Source organism: Nelumbo nucifera, chromosome 1 (assembly GCF_055504915.1).
Source record: "Nelumbo nucifera cultivar China Antique chromosome 1, China Antique-T2T, whole genome shotgun sequence".
Taxonomy (NCBI): Eukaryota; Viridiplantae; Streptophyta; class Magnoliopsida; order Proteales; family Nelumbonaceae; genus Nelumbo; species Nelumbo nucifera.
This window is the reverse complement of record NC_142649.1, coordinates 60,070,733-60,082,246: the sequence shown is the minus strand read 5'-3', so window position 1 is coordinate 60,082,246 and position 11,514 is coordinate 60,070,733.

The following is an 11,514-nucleotide window of genomic DNA, read 5'->3' as shown; positions in this document are numbered from 1 at the left end:
TGCAATTTCACTGGAGGGCCAAATCTGCCCTCATCAGTTTTGTTGAAAGTGGAAGTTATTTTCTTTTTATTTTTTATGTCCAATAACCAGGTGTGAACGAGAGGGATTTCCTCTTCTCTTCCTTTAAAGGTTAAACCACTTTTCCTTACAAAAAAGTTAACTTTTTATCCATACGACTTGCGTAGAAAGAAACAAAATCTCTGTATTTTTTGAAAGATCTTCTAATAGCTCTAATAGTCAAAAGATGCATTAAGATTTGAGCAGCTTAAAGACCATTTGATTAAGGCGTGTCTTTTCGCACAAAGATAAATAGAAAAAATGCAAAAGTTTCACTTGGAGATTCCCAAAAATCGCCCATTTTGGGTTTTTCACGTCTTTTCGACGTATCAGCTTTTGATGAATAAATCTAGCGCAAAGCAAACGGAAAAAGACTGAATCGCGATTTACCGGACTTATATATAAAGTTTAAGAAAATGATAAGACAATTAAGTTTTGTCCTTTTTATTTCCCATCTCATTAGTTGAATTTAAATATTAAAATAATTAGTCAGCTACCCATCATAAATATTAATTTTATATGTTGTATGAATTTACATCATAAAAAACATGTTTAATTTAATTTCCGTAATTTATATAGAAAATATTTAATTTATACTATACAAAACAAATACTTGCCTTGAGTTATAACACGTGCTCTTATATTAATTAAAAATATATGATAAATTATGATGAATACCGCTTGATTGATAAGCCCTTGATTGAGTATAATTTATTTGGAGAAGTACACTACAACCTAGGACAGAATTCTGAAATTACAACCCCCATGATTTATTAATACCTTCCCCTATAAACCGCATCCTATCAATGAATTTAATATCAATTCATATTCAGGATTCATCTCCTCTGTAGCGAGGTGGGCTGAACAGTTGCGTGTTGTGGTACGCAATCCTAGCGCTTGACTTCTGAGTCTGGGCTGTCAATCGGTTGGTTCTATCGGTTCGGCCAGTTCCAGTTTCAGGATTTGTTTTCTGTCATTATTAGGTTGAGACTGGTTTGGGCTATTTTGAATCGGTATCATAGATTTTTAATCAAATCATTTTGTTGAAAATTTAAATACAGTTTAGAACTTCTGTTCTTTATAATCTTGTCATATTGGGTCAGACCAGTTTATTATTCCCATTAAGAGTAGGATCTGGGTTTGAAATTATAGTAGACCCTATAGCCATATAGGGTCTGGTTTTGGGACCGGGACGGTGGAATTTTCTGTTCGGTTCAAGACAGTTTTACCGTTTTCGAACCAGACCCAACGAAAACCGGTCATCGCTCAGGTCATTCATGAAACGTCCAATCAGTATTTATCAACAGATTGATTGGGGACATGAAAAATCAAGTGATCGAGACATCTGCTTCCCTGTCTCCCGAATTTTCCATGACTTTGACCGGGTTAATTGGTCAACTGTCCGGTTGAACCTTCAACAACCCACCACCCGACCAACTTCCCATAGAATAGAATCCCATCTCTCTCTCGCATGTGAGTTGATGATTCAGCGATGACGAATGGGTAAATGTATAAAATGATGTGATCCTCCTATCAAGTACCCAAGTACCCTGTTCATCACTCCAATTCATTTTGTTTTGTGGATGAATGCTATTTTAATTTTATCATCTATCGTATTCTCCACAAACCATAAATTTCTCTATCATGCTGCCTAATCATAATGATGAGGATTATTAAATTAAGTATTACAGGGGTGTTTTTCTTTTATTTTGAGATGGAGAAAATTGGTTAATGTGATTTTGGTTCGGAGCAAGAATTTTATATCTTTTTTTTAGATTAATGTGAAGATCAGGGAAAGTGTATTTTTCAGGACATCAGTTATTCATCTTAGAGGTGATAAATAACTTTTCTACCTAGAAAAAAGTTTGCAAGACTTAATAATGGATTTTTATGGCTAAAATAATTATTTCCTTCTTTTTATTTGGAAAATAAAAAAACATGGATAAATACACTTACCTGGGTAAGTGTTTCGTAGAAAAAATTTACCTAGGTAATTGTATTTACCTGAATAAGTAACTTACTGAAAAGCGAACGAGGCCTAAGTATAAAATAATTGTAAAAATTTGTAATGCAGCCCAAACAATGTTCTTTAAAATGATCCCACTGGCTTAAAAAAAAGAGAGAAAAATCCGCAACGTGGGGATTTCAATTTTTTTTTATATATGTTTATTTTGAAATACTCTAGGTTACATGGCATTCATTTGTCAAAGAAATTCTGAACATTAAGTGCAGGGTTAAGTACCTTTCAAAACAAAAAAGTGCAAGGTTAAATAAAGAAGTAGCATATCTAACTAAGGGATAGTTTTGTACAGGATTCCGGAGTCCGGATCTATTTCTTCTCACATCGATCTCACAGGATGTATAAGCTGTACATCGGGAACATCTCCTATACTTGTAGTTATTCATAGGAGCATATCCAAATTCTTTGTACAGATGGCATCTATGAAGTTGTTTAGAAAAGAAAAAAAAAAGAAAAGATTGCCTTTAAATGTTTTCTTGCAACTAAGCTTATATACATCAAATAGTAAAATATTGCCCATAGAAGATGAAGGTAAAGAAGAGAAAGTACAAGCCTAAAAAGGAAGACAAAGAAGAAAGCTCAGAAGAAAATTAGTAAGCCTAAAAGGCATAGGAAGGATAAGGCATCAGATGCTTGTCACTTCTGCAAATAGACCGGCCACTAGAAGATGAACTGTCCTTAGTACCTGTAGACCAAGAAACAAGGTAATTTCAAATCTTTTGTCATAGAAACCAATATGTTGGTGACTTCTGCTTCTTGGTGTATTGAGTCTAGGGCTTCTACTCATGCATGTAACATATTGCAGGGGTTTAAGACAAGCAGAAGACTGAATGTCGGTGAAGTGATTCTTTACTAGGGGACTTCTGCAAGCATTGCAGCTACAGCCATAGGAACTGTAGAATTGTATTTCAGAAAAGGAATAATTACATTAAAAGATTTTCTTTATGTACCCAATTTGAGAAGAAATTTAATTTTTGTTTCAAAACTGTGTGGGTGGTTATTCTGTTTTCTTTAGTAATGTGATTGCTATCAAAAGGAATAACAAATTCCTCGCATATGGAGAATTTGATTATGGTTTCAAAATGTTTGCAAAAGGGTTTTAATTCCCGGGATTCATGTGAGCAGAGAGTGCAACACTGCACCTTGCAGTTGAAGGAGAGGTCATCTCTTGTCGGGCAGTGTTTGATCATTATGGGCTGAGAGGTTAAGTGTAAGACCATTGAGGGTTATACCTGATGGGCTAATCTTGCATCTGCCCACAGTCCTTGAGCCTTCATAAGATGGCTGAACCCAATGACCATTTAGTATAAATGTTGGGCCCATTAAGAACCCATAGTGATGGACTCAAGGGTTCACTATATTCAGCAGTGAATTCGGCCAGGCCTTATAACAAAGACTAGGCTGAACCCACGTGTCTGATGTATAGATCAATGATAGGGTCCCACACCATACAAAGAGAGCCAAGCTAGCCAGCATTAAAGTGGAAGTAAGCCTGAATGCTTAATGGGCCTAAAAGCCCATTTTGAAATGGGTTAATTAGATTAATTAAATAGGGGCGGATCTGTGATTTGGATCAGTAGATAAGATAAGGGATTATCCTTATCTAGTTAAAAAATCCATATCCAAATAAAGATTTGGATCAATGAACTCTTAATTTGATTAGGAAGGTTGTTCTTTATCTGCAGATAAGATAAGGGGTTATCCTTATCACTTAAAGAGTTCAGATCCAAATAAAATATTTGGATTAGGAAACTCCTAATGAGATTAAGAAATTGTCTCTTTAAGGCTATAAATAAGAGAGCGGGGTGAACTTTGAATTCACACTCACTCAATATAGAGATAAAACAACTCAATTAGACTGATCTTGCCTTCTACTCTTTTTCTTCCTGATCTTACCACTCTACCCTGTTCAATCTCCAGTTCTTGGATTGGATCAAGATTTGATCTTGATATTGTTTCTTGCCAAAAAAAACAATTTAGAAGTTGTGCTCACTGTCTCATTCGATTCTTGCTGAAGAATCACTAGTTCTTGGTGAAGAACTACCTGTTGATCCTGACTCATCCTTAGTTGTGTCATCTTCAGTGGAGGGAGGATTTGGTACACTCTTTGGGCGTGAACACCTACGTTGGGAGGAGCATTCTTGTGTGAATTCCGTATCAGGTATATCCTTCCCTTAATTTGGTTTTAGATTTGGTCCGACTTGATTACAAGAACGAATCTTGAAAATATAGTTTTCTAAATTGGGAATAAGATTCCCGGATCAGAGTAAAGAAATTTTTGAAATTTCGCCCAACCTTCCTGTAGGGTTCTACCATCCATATGATGGATCTCTCATCCCTTCAAACATGATTAAATCATATGAACCATTTAGATGACATCCATCCAAACCAACAACTTTTCTATATTCATCCATTGCCCCTCTACATATAACAACAAAACAGAGAAATACTCTCTTGAAAATAGTTGGTGAATCATTGGTAACTCTCTTTACATGCAACCTTGCCACACTTGCGGTGTTTGTTTGTAGTATTGCTTGACAATACCGAGGCAACTTATTGAATGACTCCTTATGACAACTCTCAACCTTTTTCATTGCCTTCCTAATTGTTCTATACACTTTTGCCTTTGAATTTTCAATGTCATATGTACTTTTCAATTCAGATATAATTGACTGCAATTTTCATGTTGGGTCATTACGTAGTTTGTCCCCTATTTTTGATGTCAAAGTATGCTCTTTGTGTAATGTCTTTATGCAGTAAGCGCCCTGCACCATTTACACTCATCATTTGCACAATGAGCAGGAGTTACTCGAGATTTTTCATTCTTAATATAAACAATTTGAAAACCTTTCTGAATTTTTTAACAGTTGGAAAGACCATACCGACTCCAAGCTCTGGATTCTCTATGTTAAACACCATTTCTGGCCTTGTATTATCCTCATCATCTGAACCAACTAAACTTTCATATTCAGAAGTTGGCTCATAATCAGACAATAAATAATTGTTGGCACAGTCCCCACTTTCAATTCCCTCAGTCTTCACCTTCCTCGCTATCACTAATATCATAGTTGGGGTTAGGATCATAATCTTCTTCACTAAAGTCCTCCTCTGCTCCATCGACATTGTCAATAACCAACCCACCAACATTGTTGTCATCAAAAGTCCTCCCCCAACAATACATAAGATTTGTATAAGACAATAAAACAATTCTACTTCCCCCTTTGCTCCCTAAGGGCAACTACTGCTTTCTTGATTTTAGTTTTATAATATACCATGCATTATGACTAACTCTTAACTTGTAGGGTGTCTTTTCTTTGCTTATAAGGGGCTGTTTTAGTCTTTATGCCAATGGACCTTGGTTAAGGACCATCATCAAACACCTATCAGTTGAGTGATGAATATATTAAAGTGTTCACAGTTGACACCAATAAAACAACAAATAGGGTAAGGGGCCTCTATCTCCTGCAGTATAAGCATCTTAATACTGTATTAAAAGGCAATGATCAAATAAAAAGACTCCTGTACCATCAGACTTTTTGCAACAAAAAAGAAAAAAAAGACTCATCGTGTACGAGTAGACCCAAGAATTAAACAAACAATGAAGTTGCGTATATAAACAATAACAAAACAAGGTATGATCTGTTATAGACTCAAGTACGATCTATATATACCTTTTACTCACCCTGTTTGCTATATAAACAATAATAGATCAAGAAAATTCAAGAATAAAAAAACGCAAAAAGCTTACTCAACGCATTGTTTGAACATAGGGTTTTTGTAGAATAATCTTAAAAAGGTAAGGGTAATTTTGGTAATATGAAACTTCTAAATTTTTCACTCTTCACCCACTAGAATTAACGAAAGGGGTCAATAAGTAACTTTTACACCAAAAGTGAGGGAAAGTCTTTGCAACTTTTAAAGGTGAAGGGTAGTTTAAGTACATTCAGAAACGTGAAGGGAGGTAAAAGCATTTTACCCTTAGTTTTATCGGTTAACATGAGAAACTGGGACAAAAGGAAGGAAAGAGCATGTTCCTGTACAGAGAGATGACAATACCTGACCCATCCCTACCCTAATCGAACCCGTTTTATCAAAACCCTATAAGGTTTGAAATGAATCCAGGTTTTGACCTTTAAAATACCCGGTACCCAAACCCAATTAAATTTAATACGAGTAGACCATACTCCTGTAATCAGCAATAGACCCCTGTTCATGGGCCGGGTAGCCCGATGGCCTGGCCCGCACCCTGATCGGGCTTGGTCATGTAATTAGGCCCACGGGCCTAACACAGTAAGCCCGATTGTGTTTCAGGTTGGGCTTGGGATTTGTCAAAAAAGTCCAGCCCGAGCCTGCCCTGGCCCAACTCTATATTATATATTTTATAAAATACATAATATTTATTTTATATATTATATAAAATATATAAATAATATAATATAATATTTATTAATATATATATATATTTATAATTTAATATATACATTTTTTTATTTTTTTCTTCATAATCTCTCTCTCTCTCTCTCTCTCTCTCTCTCTTTCTCTCTATCTATCTATCTCTATTCAGCCGCTTCAGCAATAGTAACAGCATAGGCTAAATTTTGGGCTTTGGGCTTTTTATGAGGACCGGGCTCGGGCCCAAATTGTAGGCCCGATGGTCAGGCCGGGCTCGGGCTCAGGCCATAGAAAAATTTATTAATGCAGAGTGAAAACCCAACCCAGCCCGGCCCATGAACAGGTCTAATCAGCAAGTGCGTTGGACCCGGTATCAGAACTCTTATCTATGGTGGAAAAGCCCATATCCTTTTTGAATTCCAGTCCTTGATTCATTGTAAAACGGGAATCTGTACTCCAGCTTATCCTCCTTATCAAAAGGGTATTTTTTTGGTCTGTATGGACTCTAGAGAACATTTTTGGTCTATTTTAATTAAATGATGTCAAAATCTGTACTTCCTTTGGGTGTCAAAATCTGTACTCATTGTTACAATATTTTTTGGTCTATATTGTCTCTCGATACAAATTATATTTTTGGAGAAGTTGAATGGATTTATTTCAGTCAACAGGAAAATTTGGTCCACCTCAGCAATGAATGGCTTAAGTTGCCCCATTTGTCATTCTCAGACCAAGTCTGTTGAACATCTTTGCTGTGATTATTCTTTTTGGCTCATTTTGGAAGAGTGCAAATACAAATGTGTACGCTACAAAACCTTTCATACCATATTTTTAAATCTTGCATTTGTATTGTACATATTTGTATTTACACTCTTGTAAAATTGAATTATTGCTTTGCTATACATATTTAGCCAGAAATGCAAATTAATGTTTCTTGAACGAATTGTATTGCTGATTTGAGTAAATGTCTCCCTAACCCGCAAATAATTCACGAAATTTTAGGGTGGATAATAGACTTGTTCATGGGCTGGGCTCGGGCTTGCCTTTTGTCAAAATTCTAATGGGTCCAGCCCGAAACAGTGTAAGGTTGGGCCCAAAGCCCGGCCCATGAACTGGTCTAATGGATAGTAATGGCTGGCATAACATTTTATGATATACATATCTATATATCATCAATCTATTCTATATGGAAATTAGACTACAAAATTTAACACACTCAACTCCAAACTCAATCAGCGATGTTGGCTTAAGATAGAGTTCGGCCTGGGTAGGTAAACTTGGGCTTAACCTTGAGTTGGGTCAAACTTGAGCTCAATATTTGAGACTTTGGGTTGTGCTTGGGTTGGCATTCAAGCTGATCTAACCCACCCAAGTTGCACCCCAAGAAGGAGCGTTGTGACATTCCTGAATGTATTAGTTTTTATTTTTTATTAAAATTTTTTAACTTTTACTAAATTTTTATTTAGTATTAATTTTTGTTATTTTTAAAGGGATTAGGGAATTTTAAATTAATAATAGTTCATTTTAAAATAATATTTTTGTTAATTTTTTTATTATATCAATAAATTTGTAGTATCATTTTATTTTTAAGTTCAATTTAAATAGATACCAGACTATAATCTTTAATTTAGAAACTAAATGTTCTTACATTTTTGTTGTTTTATTAACATGTATTAATTTGCATTAAGCTTATTTTTAAATAAAAACTTGTATTAATAAATAATTATTAAAATAATTTTTATTAATTCATATTATTTTTTATCTATAAATTTTATTACATTATTAACTTAATTAGTTAACTAATTAAATAAGCTTTCGTAATCAAGTTATAATTAGTTAAACAATTATATTATTATTTAATTAACCTTTCTAATTATATAATCATTTTCTAAGTCAACTAAATTTGTTAAGTTAATTAATGTAATTAAGAAATTTCATTAATAATTTCCTACTTTAATTAATAAAAGTAAATGACTAAATAACCCTCTAAAGGTTAGAAGTATTGAAGTACGCAAAGTTAGCTAATAATTAATTAATTAATCTTAGCTAATTTATTTAGTAATTAATGTAATGAATTTAATTAGTTATAGTAATAAATTTAACTAAATCAAGGAAACAAATTGAGTTCATACTTATTTATTTTTTAAGTTAGCTTATTGAATAATAATGTAATTAATGACTTAATTATGCTATCATTAATTAACTAAGTAGTTTAATACTTTAAAAATAGTCAAAAAGGACACTTGTATGGGTGATTAGGTTGACCCTCGTTTTAGTTGCTAATTAAACGGGTCAATATGGACCCTAAAATGCCTTTTTATCAGTTATAGAAGACTTTTTTTTTTTAAAAAATTAACAAAAATTAGTAAAAAAGAAAAATTCACAAATCTCAGAAAAATGTCTGAGAGTCTGAAGTCTGAAGTGTTGCTTTTTATGCGTTTGATAACACTTTTCAGACCTCTGAAGTCTGAAGTGTTGCTTTCTAAATGCCAGAGGTGTTTGGAAGTGTGTCTGAATTTGGGTTTGAAAAGAATTTTCAGATCTGAACTAATAAGACACAGGCCAGGCACTAAATGCAGTCAAATGCATTTCAGACCTAGCCAAAAGTCCAAAATACCCTTAATGATCTGAACAAAAGACACGAGTTTCTCCTCCCACTCAAGGTTGAAATTTTCAATACATATCGGGTTGTATCGGCCGATACGTATCGTATCGGGGCCTTCCCGATATGCCCCTATAGGGGGTGTTTTGGGTCAGGTAGGGCATATTGGCCTGTATCGATATTTTGAACCTTGCTCCCACTGTTCATCTTCTCCACTTGATGAAGTGGCGGCAAGTGACTCCTTCGGCCTTCCCTCTGTCTCTCTCCTCCCTCTTCTTCTTCTTCTTCTTCTTCTTCTTCTTCTTCTTCTTCTTCTTCTTCTTCTTCTTCTCTAGTTCCGCAGCTTCTACCTTCCTTTGTTTTTTCACTTTTGATCGCCACTCCAACTCTCAGGAACTACAATCCATTTTCTCCTCTCTGTTTCTTTCTCTCTCCCACTCTCTTTCTCTTCTTCTCCATTTTCTTTTCTCCCTCATTTTCTCTGTCTTTCTCCCTCTCCCTCCCCTATTATAGTGATGGTTATTGGTGCTTCTTCAGACCCCGTGGCCATTGTGCGACAAATAGATTGACTAAAAGGCCTGTCTTAGAGCTATTGCCGTAAAAATTGATTAAAGGGCTAGTCTCAAAGCTAAGGGTGTCAATGGACCTGTCTAGTCCAAAATCAATTTGGACGGATTGGATGGACCAACAAGACATATTGGATTAAAACAATCCAGTCCAAAATATTTATTAGATTGCATTGAACATGGTTTGTCCGTAATAAATTTATATTGGATTGGGTTGGATTAAACCAATATATGGTTCATTTATATAAGATAAGAATATAAGTGTCAATAGATGGAGTTTGGGTTAAAACCAATCTAAATCAAAACAAATTTGAACAGATTGGACAATCCAGACATTGAATTGGACCGGTCTAAAATCTTCATTGGATTGGATTGGACCTGGTCCATTTGTAATGGACTCACATTGGATTGGATCGGATTGGACCAAATCTAGTCCAATTGACACCCTCACTCAAAGCTATTGCCAGATAGATTGATTGAAGGGCCAGTCTTAGAACTGTTGTCATGGACTTGGATTTGAACGCCAAAGGGCTTGTTATTGAGGATCATTTTGCTAGATTTATGTCTGGAAGTGGAGGACTGATTTCCTGGAATATTTTATTTGTATTAATTATTTAATATTTTAATCTTTATTAATTATTACATGTTTTATTTTTTATTAATCATTAACTATTTTATTACTTTTCATTGGAATTTATCCATATTTTTTAATAATATTTTGATTTTAATAAATTATTTTTAATTATTTTTATAATTTTTACCAAATAGTCTATTCTAGGGTTAAAATAGTAAAATCAAGGAATTTCGGATGTTGAAGGTCTGATCCAACACAAACAAATTTATCTATTTACAGCCTCTAAAAAGTGGAAAAGCATCTATGCTTCTTTTCAGCTTTCAAACACAAATAATATCTTTTAATTTTTAGATTTCGGACTTCAAACTTATCAAACGCCACCTAAGTAGGCCCTATTTTTATGGGAAAGTCGAGAGAATAGAGCAGAGTTGGAGATAATTTAGAAGTTTCTATAAATCAGTAGCGTAAATGGTAGGGATGACAATGGGGCAAGTTCGTGGAGAGTTTTGTAAATTCTAAACCCTACATACCTCCTTAAACCTCCCAACCTGTACCCACCCCAAAACCCATAGCGGGTTAGATTTTTAGAATCCAAACCCTTCTCGTACATGAAAAAGCAAAGTCTCCCCACATTTAAGGGTAGGGATGGGTGAGGTTTAAAACCCACATCTTATTCCCTATTATTTTTTGTTATATATAAGAAATAAATAAGTAAAACAACATAAACAAATAACAAAATTTCTAATTATTTGAGTAAGACATGTAAAAAACACATAAACTATCAATTATCCTTCACATAAAATTCAAAATATTATTAAATTTAACACCTAGTACATAAAGTTTATATACTTTCAAACAATAAGCGAGTTAAGGAGAGTTGGGTTTAACCTAGTATCGTACCCTATCCATAACTGTACGGGTTGTAGAATCTAAAAACCCGTCCTTCAAGTAAAAGAAAAACCCGCCCCATTGGAGTAGGCACCTATAGAGTAGGGTAGAAGTTGCCATCCCTAGTAAATGGATGGGGCTCTAGTGAAGGGAGAGGGTAAATAGGAATTATAGATTATTTAGGAGAGAATAATTACTCTACTTTTTGGAGATATGATTGGAGGATAGAATAAAGGGAATTGGAGAAGGGAAATAATTCATTGGTTAGTGTTGAAAATAAAGGGAATTGGAGAGAGGTCCAGAAGTAGGATTGTCAATTGGTTAGTGCTAGAAATAAATTCATTGCATCACATAAACGAGTTTGGAATTCCTACACATTTTCTTGCATCTACTACTACACTTAAATAAGATTTAACCA